General features: G+C 46.9%; 1 long non-coding RNA gene across 1 annotated transcript in view; it reads right to left on the minus strand.

Moving 5' to 3' along the window:
* Positions 1 to 1,695: 1,695 nt before the first annotated feature.
* The window catches only part of LOC107033291 (uncharacterized), a 142,959-nt gene continuing 131,183 nt past the window's right edge, over positions 1,696 to 13,471 (minus strand). Inside the window, exon 4 of the long non-coding RNA XR_012061245.1 lies at positions 1,696 to 1,802. This is a non-coding gene — a long non-coding RNA (uncharacterized lncRNA). The remainder of the gene's footprint in view (positions 1,803 to 13,471) is intronic.

A 13,471-nucleotide genomic window follows, 5' to 3' on the forward strand; every position in this document is an offset into this window, starting at 1 on the left:
AGCTATTTACATTTAAATTAGTGAAAATTAAATAAAATTTGAAAGTCGATTCCTCAGTCACACTAGCCATTTATTAAGCGATCAGTAGCCACGTGTCTAGTGGCTATCACCTCGGCCAGTGCAGAAATAGAATACCCGCAACCCTGCAGAAGGTTCTGTTGGATAGTGCTTCTCAGAATACGGTCCACAGACCAGCAGCACTGGCCCCACCGGGAGCTTGTGAGAGATGCAGGCTCTCCCGCTGAGCACCAGATCTCCTGGATCAGAACCTGCATCTTCACAAGACCCCTGGGTAACTGGAAAGCACCTTAAAGTCCGAGAAGCCCTGGGTTGAACCATCCAAAGCAGAAGAACTGCCGACTGCCTAACCCTGCGAACACAGAGTAGGACAGCACAGAGCCCACCGGCCCACCAACCCACCAGCGTTAGGACTGGACAACACTGCAGCCTCCACGGACCCAACGTCGCCATGACCGCACATCCCGACAGCACAGCGGCTCCCAAACAGCTCAACTTTGCAACTGGCATGGGTCACAGGCATAAAGGCCCCCATAAACAACAACTACGTTGCTGCTACTATACAAACAAGGTCTTGGCTGCGTACAACACACCATCATAGTTGCCAGAAGTCACGTTATCGCCCTCTGCATCATAGTATCTTCCTGCCAGCTACCTCCCAACCAGGGGTCCAAATTGGACTTGGGAAAGGGGGCTTCTCCAGAAACCTGGGAGAGCCAGAGACCCCTCAGGACTTACTGCCACAAAGCTGTCAACGGCAGTGGGGTCTGTCAAGCCTGCCTGTGGTGTCTGATTCCCACAGATGCTGAAATTCACATGCAGAGTTGGGCTGTTGCCATGGAAAGGCTCCTTGTCAACAACCCCCAAGCCAGGCTTTGCTGCTCATCTCAGAGAAGGGGAGCCCACCAGCTTGTGATCCAGACCCGCTGAGAGGCTGTGGCCCTCCCACCAGGAAGAGCTGGTCATCCCCAAGTCAGGCTGTGATGAGAACCTCCACTGACAAGACCATCTCAGGGGTGGGTACAGCTCAAGTGGTAGAGCACATGCTTAGCATGCACAAGGTCCTGGGTTCAATCTCTAGTACCTCCTCTAAAAATAAATAAACCTAATTACCTCCTCCCCCCAAAATATATAAAATTAAATGCAACGAAAAATTATTTAAAAAAAAAAGAACTATCTCAAGGTGACTGTGCCACAAGATTACTGATTGGTCTCAGGGAGGTTCCTGAAAGGGGCGTTATTGGCCAAGACAAATGGATAGCAACTATGTCTTCACAGCAATGCTGTGCTTTGCTGGGTTTTCCTTGCCCCATGGCCTCTTGGGCGCACCCTCAAATGCAAGCCATTGTGACAGTAACATCAGCTGACCCCTGCATGAGAGTTGTGACTCTTCATGAACCAGCTGCTGGCAGGTTTGCAGGGTGAGCAGCTGCTTTTAAAGGGTCCCAACACTTGCCGATGTTCCCGAGGCCACTAGTCTCATACCAGTAACTGTCAGTTGCCCTGAACCAGGAACCCCAAACTGCCAGCTCCACTTTCACCGGCTAGTTCCCCGGCGGATCTCAAACCCTGCCCTCCCACTTGGCAGATGCCTGAACAAAACCAAAGGCCTCCCCCAGCCCCAAGCGACCTTGAAATGAGTCCATGTCTCTTCTTCAGCTTCAGCCTGACCACGAAAGCCGACATCAGGAAACATGCTCTGGAGGGTGCGCTAGGCTGGGGGTTAAGACAGCGGGGTTAAGACGCGCCAGCTCATCTGCTTGTTAGGCTTCAGTTTTTCCCACCTGAAAAAAGGGAAGGTAGAAGAGTGTTCCATTGCTACAGCTGTATAATGAATCAGGCCAAAACATAGTAGCAAGAAACACCCATTCATTACGTTCATGGATTCTGTGGGTTGGGAATTAGGACAGGCATCACACAATGCCTCATCTCTGCCCCCATGGTGTCCAGGGCCTCAGCTGGAAGATTCAAACAGCTGGGGCTAGAACAGCTGAGGCTCCTCCCACCGCTCTGTGGTCTGACCTCTTCTACACAGAGGTTCCAGAGTCACTGGATTTCTTACATGTGGGCTCAGGGTTCCCAAGACCTGTCTTGCTTGGTGGCATCGGGGGGAGCCCCTCTCCACACATTGGAATTGTGGGCAGAACACCTTTTAAGTGATGTGGTCATCTTTGAAAAATACAATTCACCCCGATAATACCTGCCTTAAAGAGGTGATGCAGGATTAAATGCCACAAAGGCTGTAAAGATCGCCTGGGGAAAGTGTCTCCCGTGTGCTCGGGCATCCCACAGACACTGACCAAGCACCCGCCGTGTCCTAGACACCACAGGATGCCTTCAAATACCCCTGTCCCGTTGGTACCTAACGGTTCTAATACAAGGAGGAATGTGATCGAGTGTTAGAAAGGAGGCATAAATAAGGAGCTCTGGGAAGTAGGAGGGAGCAGGGAATGGACAAATGGACAGACAGGTGAACAGGCACAGATAACATGAGTGAAACCGCTTTGCAAAAGCACCAAGGGCTGGTGTTTTGTTGGCAGCAGTAATGATGGTAGAAATCCTGGAGAGTCTGAAAGACACCTGAAATCACTCTTTTTGCTTACTTCTCTTGAAGAGCCTTACTCATTCTTTCCCCTTGTCTAAGGTTCATGCATTCAATCAGTCAATTGTCTATTTCTCTGACATTCATGTATGGCGTGTCTATTTCATGCCAGGCATTACGGAAAACCCGAAGTCTTGGTCTGGACCCTCTGGGGGACCGAAAGTCACACTCTGAGTAACTGCCATAAAGTGGGCACAGAAGGAGGAAAGCAGGAGGGACCCCAGCACTGCTCCCCCACTGTCCCCTGTCATTTGAATTCAGCTCTGGAAGACCAGCCCCCATGACAGGGGCTGCTGATCCCTGTCAAAAGCCCGCAGAAGCGCTGGGTAAGCAGAGCCCTCAGCCTCCACCCAGGAGGATGCCAGCCCCCAGCAGCTTGGCGGCCTTGCAGCTCCCTTTTCTCTCTCCATTTTGGCCCCTCTCCCAGCCCTTGCCTTCCTCCAGGCCTGGTCTCCACCGCCAAGATCCCCGCGTCTGCCTCCAGCCCAGCTTCCCCCACCATTTGAGGGTTAAGTTTTTCTGACGTTCCCTGCAGGGTTTGAAAGCACAGCTGCTATTGCCATTTGGAAATTGCTTTTTCAAATTGTTCGGCTCCCTCTTGGAAACAACCACAGTGCCATCCTCTGGTCAAAGTCTGGATTCCGCTTGCTGCAGGATTCCCTCTGTGGCTGGAGGATGGCTTTGGGATCACTCCCAGGATTCTATCTGAAGAACAGCCCTGCTCCCCAGGGGACATCGTTACCCTCCTGTAGCAAGAGTTGTGCAAGGAGAATTCTGGAAATGGAGAGCACGTCACTGGGAAAGCTGAAGTGACTCGAAGGAAAAAGAGAAAAAAGAAGGCTCAGGCAAGGGAATTAAACCCTGTGGCCCCCCCTTTGGGTCAGCAGGAAACAACTGCAGAGTGAAACTGATGTGGGCCGGACTCCTCTCCCAGGACATGGGTTCACTGGCAGGGAAGCAATACTTGGAAGGGCAAAAGGTAGGGTAGCCAGGGGCCCAACTGGACCCCAACAGTCTGGCCTCAAGCTTCCTGCTGAGGAAAAAATTAAGAAATTGACAGCTGTTTACTGTATATATCACACATGTTTGTGTGTGGCGCTTTTTCAACAAGTGAATGTTAGTATTATTTTAGAATATGAGTGATGAGTTTCTAGATTGACTTACTCATTTTTCTAAATTCATTCATTTGTTCATTCAGTGCAGCTTTTCTAGTGCCAGGTGCTGATTTAGGTGCTAAGAATATAGAATCCATAAAAATTCCTGCCTTCGTGGGATTTGCTTTCTAGTGGGAAGAGACAAATAAAACATATAAGCAAAATACATAGGACAATAGAAGATGCTGGGGAAGATGATGACAGCGACAAAAGTTGGTAAGGAGTTGGGGAGTGATGCTATTGCAAAAAGGGGTTCAGGGAAGGCCCAAAGGAATACATAGAGAAAGATCTATGAAGAAATAAACCAGTGGCTTCCAGGGGAAGGGAATTCCAGGCAGAGGGAACAGCAAATGCTAAGGCCTTGAGATAAGAGCGTGCCTGCCATGTTTAAGGACACAAAGGAGCTAATATGGTGGGAACAAAGCAAGGGAAGAGAAGAGTAGATGGAGAAGAAACAGGGAGATAACAGGGCCCAGATTCTACAACAACCTGAAGGTCACTGTGCAGACCTTAGCTTTTACTCTGATGCAAGGGGGTCCTTGCAGGGCCTAAGGATGTGACCTGACTAACATGAACCTCTGAGCACACTCTGGCTGCTTACTGAGGATGGAAGGAACGGGGACAAAGGTAGAAAGAGGCGGAGTCGTTGGGAGGCTATTGCAATGATCTGAGCAAAAGAAGATCATGGATTGAACCAAACTGGTAGCAGCAGGAGGCATGAGAAGCAGCCAGATTCAGGATATACCGGGATGGCTGAGCCAAGGATTGATACTGCTGAGAGATTAGATATGGTAGGAAAAGAGAGAGAGGGTAACTAGGAGGACCCCAAGGTTTTTAGATGGAGCAGCGACAAGGCTTGAGCCAGGACCAATCAAATTCTTCCTCCCAAGAATCTGACATAAGAGATAGAGACTTTTGACAGTCAGTGGCAGGTGCTGGAATGGAAAGGTGGTCAAGAAGAGAGTGTGACAGGTAGCCATGTTGGGCCACAGCCAAGAGGTGTAAACAGAAGACGGATGAAAGAGAAGAATGGGGAAGACACACAAAGACGAGTAGAACTGAGAGGGATCACCTCAAACCTGATAGATGGAGAAAGAGGTCCTGGTCCCTGGCTCTTCAGATATGTTCCCATGCAAGGCTGCCATGTCACACAACTCCAGAGAATACCATGTACGTGACAGTCCATACAAACGGTGTCTGTGGAGTTGTGCAGTAACAGCTTCTGCAATGGAACGTGGCAGTCCTATCCCAGCTATACTTCATTCCTGGGATCAGACGTCCATGGCATTGCCTGCTGTATCTTCATCATAATTCTTTCCCTTGAGCTAGCACAGTGGGTTTCTCTTTCTTTCCAGCAAAAGAGTTTGACAAAAAACAGAGGCTCAGGAGGCAAAGACCATTATGCTGACCCCTCACTCCCTTGACTCACTGACTGACTCCAAGCCCATCGGTATCTCTGTGCTGCACGGCTCCAAGGAGCATCATTCATCCAGGGATGCTCGACCTGTCTGAGGATCTGAAAAGCAAATGCGTGCTACTATCTGGGGGACTGACCATCTTCTTTAGTGGAATTTATGATCCTAGTCTCTTCTATATATTTGCAGTGTTCTGGCGTTATAGACGTATAAGGATAAGATTATGAAAGACAGTGCCCCAAGGCTCTCACCAGACAACTGGGAAATTGGTTGGGTAAGGGGCTGAGTTCCCCTACATCAGGGATTTTGATTCAGTGCTGAGTCACTGGTAGGTTCCCTACCTGGGATTACCTAAACCCTGCATGAACTGCCTGTCCCTTTCAAACAAACTCATCTGTATACATCTCACCATCTTTTCTCTGGTCCTTGCCATCTTTGCCTGGGAGACAAGCAGTGTGATACAGAAGAAAATCTATTGCCAGGCTGTAATCTACAACTAGCACCAACACAGAGAGAGGCCACTGGTCAAGGATATTTAAAAGTCATTTCCTTTTCCCATCTTCCCTTTCCAGCTGCCTAGAGCCTGAGGTCCCCCACATTTAAATCTCCAATTTATCTGTGTTACAGCTCATGAAAATGAATTTTTTTAACATCAATCTTATATTTATTCACATTTCACGTACCTTCTGCCTTTTGGATGAAATACATTCCCCAAAAGAAATTCCTCCATGTATTCTAAGCACATTGAAAAGCCCACTGTTTGCATGTTCGCTGGTTTTCTGAAAATCAGGGTGTCCTCCTCCTCTCTGGGCTGCCACTAACACATCAAATAATTTAATGCTGTCTTTAATAAATGGAAAGATCAGAGTGTAATTCAAATGTTTGGTGTTAGGCATTTGTTTGATGGAGGTACCATTTTCCACAAGATACACTTCTGTTTCCTAGGGTTATTATTAAAAACAGAAATTGAGTCGTGTGTTGATGGAATCAAACTGCAGTGCATACATTTTGTGGATTCTAAAAACAAAAGTAAGGGGTGCATACTCTCAAAGCCTGAGTGTTATCCGACTTCCTGGTACATGAAGTCTCAGGCAAAGGTACTCAGGGAGGCCCCAGACCAGCCACAGCTACATCATCTGGAAACTTGTGGGAAATGAACATTCTCAAAGCCCACTCCACACCTCCTGACTCAGAAACACTGGGATCTCTGTTTTCACCATCCCTCCAGGGGATTCTGATGAATGCTCATCTTGGAGAACCAGAGTTCTAGACACTGTGACTCCTTAAAGAGTGGCAATAAATTATTGCTTAAGGAAGGGATATCAAGATGAGATTTTAAAAATACATATAGTCACAGTTTCTGAAAAGAGGCAATGCCCCCGAGCAGGTGTACATGATAGCAGGAAAATCTTAATGGTATTATGCTTTGGGAGGGTCATTCATTTAAGACCATCAATGAAGGTCCCACTCTGTGCCACAAAGTGGGGATATGGGATGGAATGAGAAGGGTTCCCCACCGACGAGGGCGCCCAGTTTCATGGGAGAGAGCCAGAGCATCCTGAGGACAGTCAGATGTCCTGAGTGTTAACTCCGAGACGGGGCTGAACCATGGAACAAGCACAGAGGGAGGCCTGCCTCTGGCTGGGGCCATAGAAGAAGAAGTTTCCCACAGGGGAGGAAACCCTTGCACTCAGCCCTGAAAGGGCAGGAGGAGTTGTCAAGGAAAAGGTAAGAATTACCTGTTAAGCAATGAAAACCACAATGTGAAAAAGGGACCTGATGGGCCCAGGGAGCACTGAGAAGTATGTGGTAGGTTTGGTGGCTCTAAAATCATGCTCCAGGCCCAGAAAAGGGTGCCATTTGATGTGAAGAGATGTGTCGGGGGTTCGGCATCATCCCAGAACCAGTACTCAGACCAGTAACACTACTGCCTTCTGCCCAGGAAGAACTTTGGGTCACCTCCTCATCAGATGCTTGCATTTTCTTGTATGATACTCCTGCTGGTCACAGGCCACCTTCAGGCCAACCCCAGCACTTCTGATTCCAGAGAGCCAGATGCGTGCTGAGCAGGGCCCCTCACAGAGCGAGACAAGACCACTACCGTGAGGGGAAGAATGAAAACTGAAAACCATAGGGTCAACTTGCTACACTGATCAGGAAGTCTCCCTTGCACACCCACCAGATGGCCATCCAGCTCCACCATCCACTGGCTGATCGGCTTTGAGTTCATTATGTAACCTCTCTCTGCCTCAGTTTCTTCATTTGTAAAATGGGCTTAATAATAATCTAATTTATGGGGTCAGTAGGAGGGTTAAGTGATTTTATATATATAAAGTACATAGGACAAATAGTAAATATTATACACATGCTAGCTATCGTCATCATCACCGCCACCATCACCACCATCTTTTTCATCAGCAGCAGCGCTGCTACTACCACCATGACCACCATCTCCATGGCCACCACCATCATCATTACATCATCATCATCACCATCATCATCTTCTTCATCGTTATCACCATCATCAGCACGACTACCACCATCACCCAGTCTGCTCCATCACAGAGCCTGATGATTGGAGCTGGGAACACCGAGCTAATGGTATGGCAATCACTGATCACACTGAGCCGATAAATATAACTAAATATATGTCCTTCACCTCAATCCAATCCCATTCCTCACTGGCAGCTTGACTGCCCTCTACCACACCTCCGCAAAGCAGTTGCTGATCCATGTTTGAATTCTTCCCCTAGTAGGAAGATGACTGCCTTCCCAGGAAGCTTATCTAACTGCCAGATCCAGCAATCTGACTCTAGGGCTTTGATATTTCTGCAATTCCAAAACATCCATGCTATCCTGCTGTGCAGCTGATTCTGCTGGTTTGAATACAATCGGAAAATAGGCCATTATTGGTGTCATCTCCATCCTTTTTTATGCTCAGGGCAAAATTTTTGACGCTGCTCCCATTGAAAGATTGGGTCTAAATCCACCCCCTGTCCCTTGCATGTGGGCTGGCCTTAGTAACTTGCTTGATTCGTAAAATATAGCAGAAGTGGCTTCCACCCAGGTTTCTTGAAACCCTCTTGGAACCAACCCAGCCATCACCTTGTGAGAGAGCCCAGGAGGCCGCATGGAGATCCCCACATGGAAAGGAACTGAAGCCCCTGACCAACAGCACCAGGAGAGCTCCAGCTGGCAGCCAGCACCAGCTCGCCACCCATGCGAGTGCACCATCTTGGAAGTGAATCCTCCAGCTGGCCCACGAAGTCAGTCCACCCACCCAGCCAGCCAGCTGATGCCTCACGAAGCAGACACAGCCACCTCCACCAAGTCCTACTCAAACTTCGAATTTGTGAGCAAAATAAATAATCATCATTGTTTTAAGCTTCTAAATCTAGAAGTGATCTGTTAAACTGCAGTAAGGAACTGAAACAACCTGAAATAACTGAAACATCTTATCCCTTATGTGAGAAGCACCCTTAAACTCCTTCAGAACAAAGGATGCGAGGGAGCCACTTACAGCTGATCTGAGTTGGTGCTGGAGATTAAATATTATAATCCTAGTGCTGGTTAGCAGACTCTTCTTTATGATGAGGCATAACCTTGCTATCCTTCACTTCAGTCAGCCATTCAACAAACACTTAGAAATACCCACCACCCTCCAGGTGCTATGCTGGAGTCTGTGAAAGACAAAGATGGACCAGCCATTGTCTCAAGGACTTTATGCTCTAGTGGAGGAGATGTGAATCCTCCCAAATGAGGCAATGTGTCAAGTGAGACGAAAAGAACAACACAGTTTTACGAAAAACTCAGATTAGAGAGAAATGTATTCTGCCTGGTGGGGGATGACAGTGAACCGACTCCAGAGGGATGAAAAGAAGAGGAGAAGGATAACGTGGCAGAGAGAATGTGGGTCCATGAAAGGGTCGGTTATGAGGCTGAAGTGATGGAGGCAGCAAAGGGCGTAAAGCAAAGTATAGAGAGGTGAGATGGTGAAACCAGGCTGGGGTCAGATCAAGAAGGACTCTGTAAACTAAGAGATTGGATTTTACCTTGAACACAACAGAGAGCTTCGGAGGGGTTTTAAGCGAGGGCACGGCAGAAGCAGATTTGCATTTCTGAAAAGAACAGTCTGGCTGTGGTGACAAATGCAAACTGAAAGAGAGCAAGCTGGGACTCTTTCCAATAGCCTGGTCAAGAGAAGAGGGGGTCCTGAAATAGGGCAGTGAAGATGTAGAAGACAGGTCTTTGGAAAGTTTACAAGAGCCAGTTGGAGATCAGTCGGGTGGGGCAGAGACATCAGGCAAGGGTGGTTCCAGGTTTCTGGCTGGGGAGGTGCCATTCAACCAACTGCCAAGGGCAGCAGGAGCAGGCACGATGGTGGAGCAGGCGAAAGTCCCCTTTGGCTCTTTTTGGACAGCTCTGTCCTGGCTGCTGGGACATTCCAAGGCCTGATTCCATTTCAGATGTTTCAAGACAGTCGTAACATCTCAAGCTTCCTGCCCGGGTACTGGCTTGAGCCTCTGCATCCCCACCATCCTCTGGTTTCCTCATTTCCCACAGGATCAGAATGCACATCTGACCAATGTAGAGAGTCTGTTCCCCTAAACCCCATGCTAAGGGTTTTAAAGTTTTTTAAACGTCTTTTCTCTAAGGATTACAACATCGGCATATCATGTTGAAGACATCTGAACACACATAAAAGTACGAAGAATAATACAAAGTTCACCTATAATCCCATTTCTCAGAGAGATTATTAATATTTGAGGATATTCCCTTTCAATGTTTCTTCCATTCATACATATTTGTTTTATCTGATCAACATTGTAGCAAATGAGCATTTTTCTAGGTCTCATATTTCTTGGAAAACTTGCTTTCTTAAATGGCTGAATGCAGCCCAACAGGGGTTTACCTAAATTAAATTAATCCCTATCATTAGACATTTAAGCTATTTTCATACGTATGTGTCTGTGTTTTGTATTTTGTTTTTGTTTCTGCTATTATAAAACCACATGTCAAGCACGTTTGTGTATAAATCTTGGGTGTTCTTTTCTAATTATTTCTGTAAGACAAATTACTGGAATGGTCCAAGGATTAAAAGATTTGAACACATCCAAGGTTTTCAGTGCTTATGACAAAGTTCCTCTCGAGAGATAACAGGATGGGTTTTGTCGAGTCCACTTGCTGACTGTAGAGGAATACATGTGGCCACACTTTTTGGAGCCTGAAGTTTCTGGAAGACATTTACTGACTCTTTCTTGGTGGAAATTTGAAACTCATTCCTCCCCTGGGAATGGTCCTACCCTGTGATTTACAACCAGCCTGAGTCAGCTCGGCTGCCACAAACACTGTCATCGCACACTGTCAACCAAATGGAACAGAACCTCCAGGGTCACTGGGCCTCTGAGCAAACACTGGGGAACGGTGGCTGTCTCTTCTGCTTCCAAAGGAATATGCTGCTTTAATAGCACTGAAGAATGCATTTGTGAAGTACTGCTCCCCAGAACTTTCTCATCAGGCTCGGGGCCCAGACAGCTTATGGTCTGGGCCCATCTTTCCTGAAATGTAATGACCGGCCAGCCAAGTCCCTGACCACATCCCCTGCCAGGCTCCCAAACCCTATGCAAGAGCCATGGGAAAGACTAACCAATTGGCATCCAAGGAGCACAAACAGTGTGCCTTGGCCCAGACCGTGGACTCCCTGTCCAAGGGCTGGATGCGTTTCAGCTGACTGTGTGCAGATGAGCCCTCTCCAGTCCTTTCTACCAGATGCATGGAGCGTCCGCCTCGAAACGAGACTCACTGCTTAGTGGGGGCCCAGGAAGGAAGATGTAGGATGATTCTAATTTCAAGCGAGTATAAGCCACTGCAAAAAAGTCTAGGCCGGACCTGGAGAGAAGGGCTCCACTCCAGGCATGCTCAGACTCTACACCATATCTCAGCCAACAGGGGAAGAAGCTGGCATGGGGAGGCATTACACATCCTCTGGATAGGAACACCCACCTCTTTTTAGAGGTAACCTCAGAAGGGGCGGCTGGCAGAAATTGGCACAACTATGTGGAAGCAATACAGTTCTGGGGGGAGGGAGGCAGACACGTGGCTGTGTTCAGAATCAAAGGCCAAAGGGGAAATACCTTCACCTCAAATTCCAGCCCAAGCCAGCCAGACATAACAGCGCTTCATTTTAGGAAGACCACTCTGTGCATTGAGAAGACTTGCTGAAGGCAAGCCCTCAAGGCTGTAGGACATTGGGATGATGCTACAGCTGTCAGAGAGAGAGATGCTGAAGGCCAGACCAGAGATGGGCGAGGAAGTGGAGGGAAGAAGCACTCAGGAGATAACCAACAGGGTGGAAATGACAGGACTTGAAGATTATGGGACATTCAGGTGGGATGGCTAATAAACTCCAATTTCCTCACCCAGCAATGACTGTTGCACCTGACCTCACAGCACCTGTTGCAAAGGGACTATGTGGATCATGTTAAAAGACGTGTGCAAAGTACTTAGAACAGTGTCTGGCTTAGTCAAATTCATTAAAGACTAGGCCCTAAAACAATATCTACAATAACCAAGAGATGGAAGCAACCTAAGTGTCCATCAACAGATGATTGGATAAAGAAGACGTGGTATGTATGTGTGTGTGTGTATATATATATATGGAATGTTACACAGCCATAAAAAGAATGAAATAATGTCATTTGCAGCAACATGGATGGACCTAGAGATTATCATACTAAGTGAAGTAAGTCAAAGACAAATATTATATGATATCACTTATATGTGGAATCTAAAAAACAGTACAAATCAACTTATTTACAAAACAGAAACAGACTCACAGACATAGAAAACAAACTTATGGTTACCAAAGGGAAAGGGGGCCGGGGAGGAATAACTTGGGAGTATGGGATTAACAGCTGCACACTACCATATATGAGATAAACAACAAGGATTTACTGTATAGCACAGGGAACTATATTCCATATCTTGTAGTAATCGATAACAGAAAAGAATTTCCACCTTTCTTACTTGACTCATCAGCTGGATGGATGAGAGTCCATTGGATTTGGCCACAGAGAGCTCATCGGGTAGATGTTTTCAGTGGTGAAGGTGAGATTTCAGTAAATGGAAAGAACAGGAGCGTGCATGGAAGATGTTCATCCCCACGTTGTATATCATGGAGGAAAAGGGGCACAACCTAAGTGCCCAACAATAGGGGATTATGTATATCATGGTACAGCTATTCTGTCATTTTCTTCATAGTATTATATAACAATCATTGTAAAACAATTATTATGTAGCAGAATCATAAAATAGATGTGGTTTAACAGTGGACAGAGGAAGCCAAAAGACATGGGGGTCAAAGTAACATTTTTTCCAAAGACCTATGGTGATATAAATTAAAAATAGCCAAATAACAAATGGCTACTTCATACCCTTGCTTGAGAGATTTGCTGAGACTAGAGAGTTCAAGAAAGACAATGACTCAGGGACTAGCGAATATAATGGAAAACAAGTAAGAATAAAATTTGGTGCAAAATATTACGTAGTGTAGAATGCAGCATTATGACTGCATCAAGGGTAATGGAAAAACCTAGGAAACGCAGATTCTCATGAGGACTCTATACTATAAATGTATGCAATTCTCCACTAGCCAGAAAGCTCCGTGAGGACTGTGGCCTCACTCTCCTGTTCTCTTTGGGATCCCCAGTGCCTAGTGTACTGTGGTGCAGACCCAACGCAGAGCGTGAGAAAACATGGAAGATGACCACAACACAGTATGAAGTGGGGGAAAAAAAGATGCATAAATATAGTATCTAAATTAGAGCTGCAATCATTAAAAATGTGTATGGTTGGGGGATAAAAATTTATTGGGGTCTGGGATTGTGAATGTGGACATTTTTCCTTCTCTGTATTTCCCAAATGTTCCGTACTGGGTTTGTACTACTTTTATAATGTTAAAGCCTAAGCAATGAGGGAGAGAGAGAGAGGGAGGGGGAGAGAGAGAAGAAGAAGGAGAAGGAGAAGAGAGGCAGGGAGGGAGGATGGAGCCAGCAAGTGTGGACCTTGGAGCCAATGACCCCAACCATGCCACTTGCTAGCTGTGTAACCTTGAATGAGCTCCTTAACCACTCTGTGCCTCAGTTTCCTCATCCATAAAATGGATGGAAAATGGATCCAGAGAGGAAGAAACCCAGCAAAATTTTGTTTGTCGATCCTTTCCCACTGTGGCTCCTGGGCCCCAGACTGTGCCATTAACACATCGATGCTGTGGGCTTTGAATG

This window comes from Vicugna pacos, chromosome 18 (genome assembly GCF_048564905.1).
Source record: "Vicugna pacos chromosome 18, VicPac4, whole genome shotgun sequence".
NCBI lineage: Eukaryota > Metazoa > Chordata > Mammalia > Artiodactyla > Camelidae > Vicugna > Vicugna pacos.